Genomic DNA, 9,848 nt, shown 5'->3' with positions numbered 1-9,848 from the left:
TAACAATTGTTCTTAATATTTACATATACAATTAAAAACCTAAACACTTAGACACCCTTAATCTGTCATCTATCGAATCCTTAACATAACCGTCCTTCGCGGACTCACTGGACCATCGTCCGTGACGCTTAAACAAACGGTCAGGAATACCCATGTTAGCTGCCGCCGTGGCTCCAACCGATCTCAATGAATGTAAACCATAACATTTTATATCACTTACTGAAGGTTTGATAGCATCAATTAAAAGTTTTCTTAACTTGGTCTATGATAATTTTTTATAACATTGCCTTATTTTAAACATGTCTTTTGTTTTTGACAGTTGAGACAATACAAAACATTCTAAATCACTTGGTATCTTAGCCCACACAAAATATCTTTCAATATTAACTATTGGGCATAACACAGTACCAGTTCTAGCTAAAGGCACCCATGCTCCATCCCGATACTTGTCGGTATTGGATGACTTGGATGAATTTAGAGTCGGTGCGTGATTGTAAGTCCAACAATTCATGATACCACTTTATGCTATAAAAAGCATCCACAATAGGACTTGGTGACTGAGCAGTTTGAATTCAATATGTCATATATAAAGCCACATGAAACGCCTTGGTGGGCAAAGAATCCTCACTGGTTAAGTTATTACTCTTTTGTATGCCTCTGATGTATTCATAGCTAAAGATTCTTTGAGTAAATCCGACAGCAAGGAAACTCCCCCCACGATGACGTCAGCGCGTTTATATCATCTGCATATCTCTGAAAAAACAGATGTTAACACACAGATTTATGTTAATAAAAAGTTCAACACAAACAAAAAGCATTTTGATGTATATTACTAACCCGACAGCCGGTGCCGGAACATCGTACCGTGCTTATACGCACGTTCCCAAGCCTTGGGTGTAACAAGCCACTGTGGCTTCTATTAAAGCAAGCGCCTTAGCAACTAAACACCTGAGCGCATACTCATTCACGAGTAAATTTAACCACATGTGTTAACACACACATTCGTGTAAAAATTCAACATAAACGCACACATTTAAAAAACAGACCAATACATTCCAATTTTTATTATAACCACGACAGCCTGGTGTGTAACATGTCACTATAAAAAGGCAAGCGCAATAACCGCTGTACACCTCAGCGCATACGAATGCTAGAGTAATCTCCCTCCTTTGAATTTAGGGCTAAAACTGAATTAGTCATAAAGGCAAAGCACCTTATTCGTGATATGGTTGTTATAATAACCGAAAATTACCTCCCTCGGTGAATTGCACATGACATTTAAATCTTCATGTATATTATAATTGACATTAGAATTATTTATTTGGTATACAAAACTTTAAAAAACTGTGCAGCTTCTTTTAAGATATCATTGTTATCATATATTTTTTTACCTGCACTATTTTCAATAAAAGGAATTGCTTTATTAGACGCATACTGTGTTTCAAGGTTACAGTAATATTTAGTGGGTTTTTCACCTTCTTCAATCCATTTTGCCCTTGATCTAATAGAAGAGCCTTTCATTATCACAATACGAATATTTGGGAGTTCCTGTTGTAAAAGACTTAGTTCTGCCATGTTTTTACGTGTTACTTTTTTCAATATGTTCAATTGAATTCAATAGATCGCATTCAATTTATTTATTTTTACCTTTTTATTTGAAGCTTGAATATAAGATGGGTTTGCCTCTTATTTCCATTAATGAGGTTTCAAAGAAAAGTTGGTCGTTTACGACAAACTGTATTTCATTATTATCCAAAGTAATCAAAGATTAAAAACTATAGACAGGCAAGGCATATTGCTGATTTACGTCTTCTTTTTTTTTTGTTTTATCTTTTAAGTATTCCAAATCATTAAGAAAGGAATTATTAAACTTCCATAATCCTTTTCCATGTGTTACCTTACCAAAATTTAGTTCTAGAGTTATAGGGGAGTGGTCTGATCTATAACTTTCATGTATATTTGAGTATCGGATATGTGGTATATAATTATTGGTAACTAGAAAGAAATCCAGCCTGGCTAGTTTGAGTGTGTTTTCTCCATGTAAACTGTTTCTCATCTCCATTTATAAACCTAAATGTATCTACAATATAAAGAAGTGAAACTCCAGCTGCTGGAGCAGTATTGAATTCTCATTATACACAATTAGTTGGTCCTTTATTTAAGGCAAGGCAAGTGACCAATTGCCAAACCAGCACAAGACTTCTATCGTTGACTACAGACGATAACAGTCCCCTAGACTTCTTATTATTATTCAATGATTTATAATTTGTATGGTAAATGTTCGCATCCAGCACAATGTTAAAATATCCGCATAACATGTTGAAGTCATTTCCTATTGTATCAAATATATTTAAAAATTTACAAAAAATAGAGGAGTATCATTATTTGGTCCAAACAGTGAACATAGAGTAAATCTATGAGAATCAATTGTAAGATCTAATATTAAGTAATTTCCGGATGTATCTCTTTTTATGGTATGAATTTTAACAGACAATTTAGATTTAAATAAAATACCAATTTCTCTAGAGTTGTAGGTGCCAAAACTAAAATAGCATTTCCCATCCCATTGCAAATAGATCAGTTTTTCCATTGATGGTGTAAAATGACAATCTCGTAAACAATAAATGTCGGCATGTAAAGATTCAAAAAAGTTAAAAACGTCTTGTCTTTTTGAGTTGTCATTAATTCCACGGCAATTGTAAGAAATGACTTTTACATTATCCATAATACATATAAGTGATTAAATTTTCATTTGAAATGCCATTAATAAACAGCACAATCTCACATATACATCTAATTACACTTCCAATCAATATATTGAGCATCAAGCAGTGCACTTTCCTTCCTCAAGACATACGAAAGCAAACAAAAACACACAAAGAACAAGAAACACAGAACATAAAATGTATACAATTTAACAAGAACACTATGAACAAAAGAAGGTTCTAGTGCTAGATAAATTTCCCTAAATATAAGACGATAATATTTGTTTGCTCAACTACTATAGCAGAAATAGAACGATGTATTACACTTTTATTCAAATAACAAACATAACAAAAAGTAAAATAGCAGTGTTAACAATTGTATTTATATTAAAGAGATAATTAGTAGGTACAAACATAATCAAATTCGAATCAAACAAAATGCACAAAAAAACCTGTGTATACAATTGAAGAGATTTGTTGAAACAGAAGATAATTACACACAGTTGAATATAACTAATAGATTCAGACTATACTATCCAGTTTGTCCCTATAATTACATCTTAAAACATGTAAGTTTTCTTTAAAACATGCTTGTGATAACTGTTTAGTAAACAGAACTGATCATTTAATTATCTACACTATGTCTATCCATATTATTATTATAGACAGCAATATAAAGGAAATAAAGGAAAGCAACCATAGAAAAACATAAATATATTACATAGTTATGTTGGTTGAGTAAAAGCACAGTTAATGGGAGCAAACACGGGTTGTTTTATATCTATATAAAGCTTCAGTAGTAAGTTATTTATGTAGTTCTATTTTTGGGGTCGTCTTCAAAGCGTGTCTAACAATCAAGATACAAATTATTATAATCGAGTCCTTTTTACACATAATTTTAGCATGTCAGCATGTTTGTTCACAATACTCTGTATACATGTATGTAGGTAGTATTATAATCTATGTTATAATAGAAGGTACTTAATATTTATAAATTCTAAGTTTTTCGTAACAATATTAATTTCTATGGTAGATAATTTTTTTTATTACTGACCCTCAAGTAGGACATCAATCTTACTCTGTAGAATACATTTATTCATGAAAACCATGAAAAACTTGAGAACATCAACTGATCAACTGTGTTTTGATAGGAAGACCGACTGTTATTTTATGAAAGATGTAAGAAGTATATGTATATAAAGTACATTTACTAATAACATCCCTGTGTTCCATGAGAAAAGCGAAAACTAAACAATATAATGAGTCACATCTTAACAAATGTTAGAAAGATTAGAATAATAATTTTGTTAATTGGAATGGTTTATTGGTTGGATTTTTTGATATAACAAAAACATGTATTCTGCAATTATCTTTTCAAAAGTAAGGCAAGTGCTATCATCTCATGTATATTTTGAATATAAATATATTTTCTGCTTTTGTGTGTGCGTATATGTTTATTTATGAGCATGCGTGGGTACGTGCGTACGTGATCTCTCGTGCGTGGGAATTTGCCCATGTGTGTGCGCAATTATATTATATGGTATATAAGTTTCAACATATATAGATGATAAAAACTAGATGTTTGATTGAATTGTTGATGCGATATTTACAACACAAAAAGAAACAATGATTATGACCTTATTAATTGTATATAAGTTTCAAAATAGATAGCTGTTAAAAAACTAGATGAATAATTGAATTGTTTATGCAATATTTCGAAACAAACAAACAACAACAATCATTATGACCTTATTAATATTACATTGTATAACAGAAAGGTTAATCATATTATAAGTAATATAGTAAACTTTGATTTTTAAATCAGCAAATTTTGTAACATGTAAGTTCATTACAACTACTTAACATGATAAACTTTCACATTGTCTACACAGAGTCTGCAGAGGAAAAGATACATTAAAAATGTGCACGATGATAATAGATGTTTTAGTATATATCAAAATGACAAAGCTTTTCGATGAAAACTAATTAAGAGTACATGTGTTAAATAACTTGTTAATTGTGTATTTTTCAATACACACTTCGATGTGTCTCATGGTAAACAATAAACCGCCTTATAACACAAACGTTTCCAAGCGCTGTTTCTAAAATTTTAACTTTCTTAACTTTACATGTTGATAAGAAATTAAGACGACCATAAAAATGTAAAAACATCACTGATATAATATTGTGCTTAAAGTAACGAAATACCTTCAAAACAAACACAAAACTGTGATGATAAAAAAGACATATCATTAATAGGTTTGTTGTGTGATATTAAAATATAGAATTAAAAACGAATTGCAAGAACACGCGAAATGGAGTAAAGGTTTGATCAGTGATGTTTGGCGGATTTCAGCTCCTGTCTAAATTGCTCTTTTTAATTAGAACTAGTGATAGTAAATAGTAATGCTTGGTGCTAAACACTAGGTGAATATATATGGAACATATGGGATAAATTAATTACTTCCAAAAGTGAATATAAAAAGTGATATTTAGTGAAAATGTGTATGTGTTAAAGACCTGGATTATTGGGTACATTGAGACGATTCCTGGACACTTGGGACATATATTGGACTGGCATATGTGTTATCTCTTTCGATAACATAATTTAAGTACTACAAAGTCAAATCTAATGTGAGGCATGGTGATGCATTTGTCTTTTTTTAAACTTCAGCTTGTTACTGGTGGGCGCTAAGTCATGGTCACTGCCAATGTATGGGCCAGGACATAGTTTTTTTTCTGCTAGAAAATAAAAAAACACAGGTGAATAAACTATATAAAGTGTCCTTTTAGGATGATCCAGTGCATATCGTCAGGTCGTTCAACTCTAATGGTTTTGTTGGTGGTAATTGATTTCAATTTTGACATGTTTATATCGGTTATAGATGTCTAAAACTTAAAAGAGAATTACAATTACGTAGTGTATGCTATTTCCCTATATTCATATTCTCATGAAAATTAATCCGTACATTGACAACGCGCAATGTCGGATTAAATATAATAATTTCACTATTATTCTAGTTTATGCTTGTTCAACAACTTATTTATCAGAGTAATCAGCTATTTTTCTATTGAACAACATGGGAATACAAATTAGTTTAAAACTAACATAAATTGCTTACAATTATTTGGTTGTATTGATGTTCAGTACATGTTACATTCACACATTTATAAGTAAATAGTTTTAACAGCATGTGTATACCTTTTTAGGGAATCAGTATATTTGAGTCACATATATCATATTTCTATTTCTCAGCACAATATTTTATACATGTGTGGATGTTATAAGCACAGCATGTACATGTGAGGCATTTTGTTTCATCCCATTTGACCCAAATTGTCTATAACCATGTTGTGTTCTAAAGCATAGGTAAAAAAAGATCCGCATACAAAGTTTTGCCGCGCAAACTTCTTTACAAATATTTTTATCGAATAAATAAAATTTAAAAACATTATAGATGTTGTTTATTAGAAACACTAAAAAAAATAATTGGCCTATATGCGTATAACGAAACTCTGTAATATTCCGGAAGTTAATATTTGTGCACAATCATTCGCACACTTTGCAAACCTATTGTGATAATTCTTTGTCATCATGAGCTATATCGTTACAATATTTGACAACCGTTAAGACTCAATCGTAGTGAACATTTATAACATTCCTTATTTTGCCAAAATTAATATTATTTTCAAATGCTGATAAAATGCGATAAAACAACATGGATGACACAATCTTGGTCAGATTAATCTGATGATGATGATGATTATTATTTTTATGATGGTGGTGGTGATGATGATGATGATGATAAATGATCTTCCTTCTCCTCCTTCTCCTCCCTCTATTCCTCCTTCTCATCATTCTCATCCTCATTATGATCATCAACTTCATCATCATCATCATCATCATCATCATCATCATCATGATCATCATCATCATCATCATCATCATCATCATCATCATCATCATCATCATCATCATCATCATCATCGACGAAGTAAGCGTTTTGATTATGTTTGTGTAATATTTTAGTGACTTTTTCTAGTGTTCTGTTCAGATAAATACTCATATTTACCCCGTTTCTTGTGTATGACGTAAACTTGTTTTGTTGGAGAACGCAGTCCTTAGCCATGCCATGTGATTGGATCTTTTCCGTTTTAACAATTTAGCGATTTCATTTTATTTTGGAATATATTTTGCTGTCATCGTGGTTGCTTTTGAACTTTTGAAGAGTTTAAGTAAAACATCAACTAAATGTATTCCTATATAAAGCAACTCTGTTTCACAGTGAATACTAACATTAATATACATACATTTAAATTATTCATGCTTTTATAAAATATGTTTATGTGGAAGTCTATTTTACATGTTTTTTTAATTTTAATAATACAATGACTCTAGGGAATACACAATGCAATTCATATAATGAATGCTATTCAAAATAAATACTCTCGGTAAGTAAGAGATGGTCTAGGTTGAGTTGAGTCTATTAAAAATAAGTAGATCGTATATTGTTCGGAATAAAGGGGTGATGTTTCCGCAATTCGTTTTAAATTTAAAACATTTGACAAAAAGAAAGATACAATTAAAAAGCGTTATTTTTGTGCACGTGTGAGCATTTAAGATTACAAAATTATATTATTTCAAAGATATGAAGCGTGTAATGTTGTTGTAGAGAAAGAGCTTGGTTCCCGCATTTCAATAAACGAGCGGGGTGACAGCGATATAAATATGGGTAATGACGAACTTCCGTTGCTTTAGAAAATGGCCAGTGCCCTACCTTATCAATATCTCCATACATAGTCTTTTTTGAAGACGTTTTGTCGGAAGATTTGTATTGATTTAGTATGTGTATGCATTATTATAAACAACGGGTAACTAAAAACCCCCATAAATAAACAAATAAAAAACATTACCATCGAGCGCCAGTGAATAAATCTATCAATATTATCATTCGTATTCATTCAACATTAAGAAATATTAAAGAGATGCATATTAAAAATCTACCTGTCTTAATAAAATGTATACTGTTTAAAAGATGAGATACTTTTGACATCTCTGATATGCTGAGGAAGATAGTTCCAGAGAGTACAATCATTGAAAGCAAATGACTTTTTGCCAGACCCCTTTACCCTTGGAATGGCAAACCTATTGCAATCCTGCATTTTAAGATCGGTATTAGGTGAGTCTGACTGTGTTCTAACTTTGAACTTAGTATTCCTATTGTGGATATTACTGACTTGAGTAAAGTTATCTCCCAAATATAGCGGAGCCAACTTTGAGTGTTTTTTTAAATGACAAAGTGTGATCTGGTTTACTCGACTTTCAATAGGCAACCAGTTCAGTCTAGTAAAATGCTCTTTACCTATGTGAGACCTAGAATGCAAATTTAACATGAACCTGATAATTTTTGGTGACCTGTAACTTGTTTTTTAATATTTGGTTCAAACCAGTGTACTAAACAGAGCAACCGAACTGAATTAATAACATGACCAGAAGCATTCTAGTACATGTTGATCAAAAACATTTTTTCAATATAAAAACTTTAACCTTGTATCGATCGGCCTGACTCTGCCATAGAAGTGAACGCCAACGTTGATCAATGGTATCCCTAAATACTTGACTAATGATGTAGATGAAATGAGTTTTCCATCACATGAAATGTTTAATGGATTGTGACATAAGTTCTGCTGTGAACCAAATAGAATGGTTTAACCTAGGTTCAATGACAGTTTGTTGCCAATTAACCATTCACTGACTTGCTTTAGATCATCACTAAAAATCTTCTCAACCGTAGATATGTTTTTATTCAAAACTAAAATGTCAGAATCATCAGCATACACGAGTAATTTATGTTCACCCACAGCTTACATATCATTTACACAAATTAAAAACAACAAGAGGTCAGGGGAAAGGTACCAGACACATCAACCAGCTGTTTCCTGCCTGACAAATATGGCTGTAACTACAGTGTTATATCATCTCCCAGACAAGAAGCACGGAGTTTCATTAAAAGTATGGAGTGGTCAACTGTTTCAAACGCCTTCTGTAATTCTAAAAGAACCATGCCTCCAACATTACCTTATCAGTTTCACCTCTAATGAAGTCAGATCAGACATGTGACGGTGGAATAACCTTTTCTAAACCTAGACTGACATTTATACCAGAGTCTTGATCTTGAAACTACTTTTCAACTTTGTCAAAATCAAAACGTTCACGTATCTGTGAAATAACATTTAAAATAGAAACATGTATGTTTTTACCAACACAAAGCGTATCATTCTTCGAATAAAGTGGGACAACTCTTGCAGACTTAAGACCATCAGGAACTACCCAAATATGAGTGACAAGTTAATGACATGAGCAAGGGGGGCAGCAATAATTGAAGACCCATCCTTCACAAACCTAGAAGGTAAACCATCCAACACAGTGGCTTTTAAAATACTTAGTGAATTTAAGTATTTCAAGACTTTACTCTCAATACAGGTGGAAATGAATTACTATTAGGATGAACCCATCTACTATTGTAAAATGAATAAAGAAACCTTCTACCATATTTGCATACCTTTTTTTGGAAGTTTCTTAACAAGTTCAGAAGCAACTGTTGTGTAAAAGCTGTTAAATGTCACATCAATACATTTCTTTTTAAAACAACTATTGTAATTTATTTTTAAGCATATATTTGCATAAGTAAAAGAAGAACCTTTCTTTGAAGGCAAGCCAAAATATTTAAATATTTTCCATAAAGATTTTTTATATAGTACCTATATTAATTCTCTTTTTATTTTAAATTTCAAATATACCTGTATCTTAATTATAAAAAAATATATAGCCTATAGTAAACTGATAACAAAAACATGTAAAAATGACCGATAATTAGCATCATCAAACATTACTTTCACTCATTTAATCTTCACAATCATTCTTGCTAAACCATTAAAAACAAACATTTGGTAAACGTCGCTTTTTATACCATTTTGCCAGATGAACTTGTAAAAGGTTTCAATCCTTAATGTTGACTATAAAATCGCCTCAAAAACATTAGCAAATAGAATCAAAGGCCTTTAAAACAACAGAATAAACATGAAAGATTAATAAATATGAGAAAATGTTAGATTATTAAAAGAGTTTTAATTTTCAGTTCG

This window comes from Dreissena polymorpha, chromosome 2 (genome assembly GCF_020536995.1).
Source record: "Dreissena polymorpha isolate Duluth1 chromosome 2, UMN_Dpol_1.0, whole genome shotgun sequence".
In the NCBI taxonomy this organism is placed as follows: Eukaryota; Metazoa; Mollusca; class Bivalvia; order Myida; family Dreissenidae; genus Dreissena; species Dreissena polymorpha.
The sequence above is the reverse complement of the archived record's forward strand: the minus strand, read 5'-3'. Positions refer to the sequence as shown.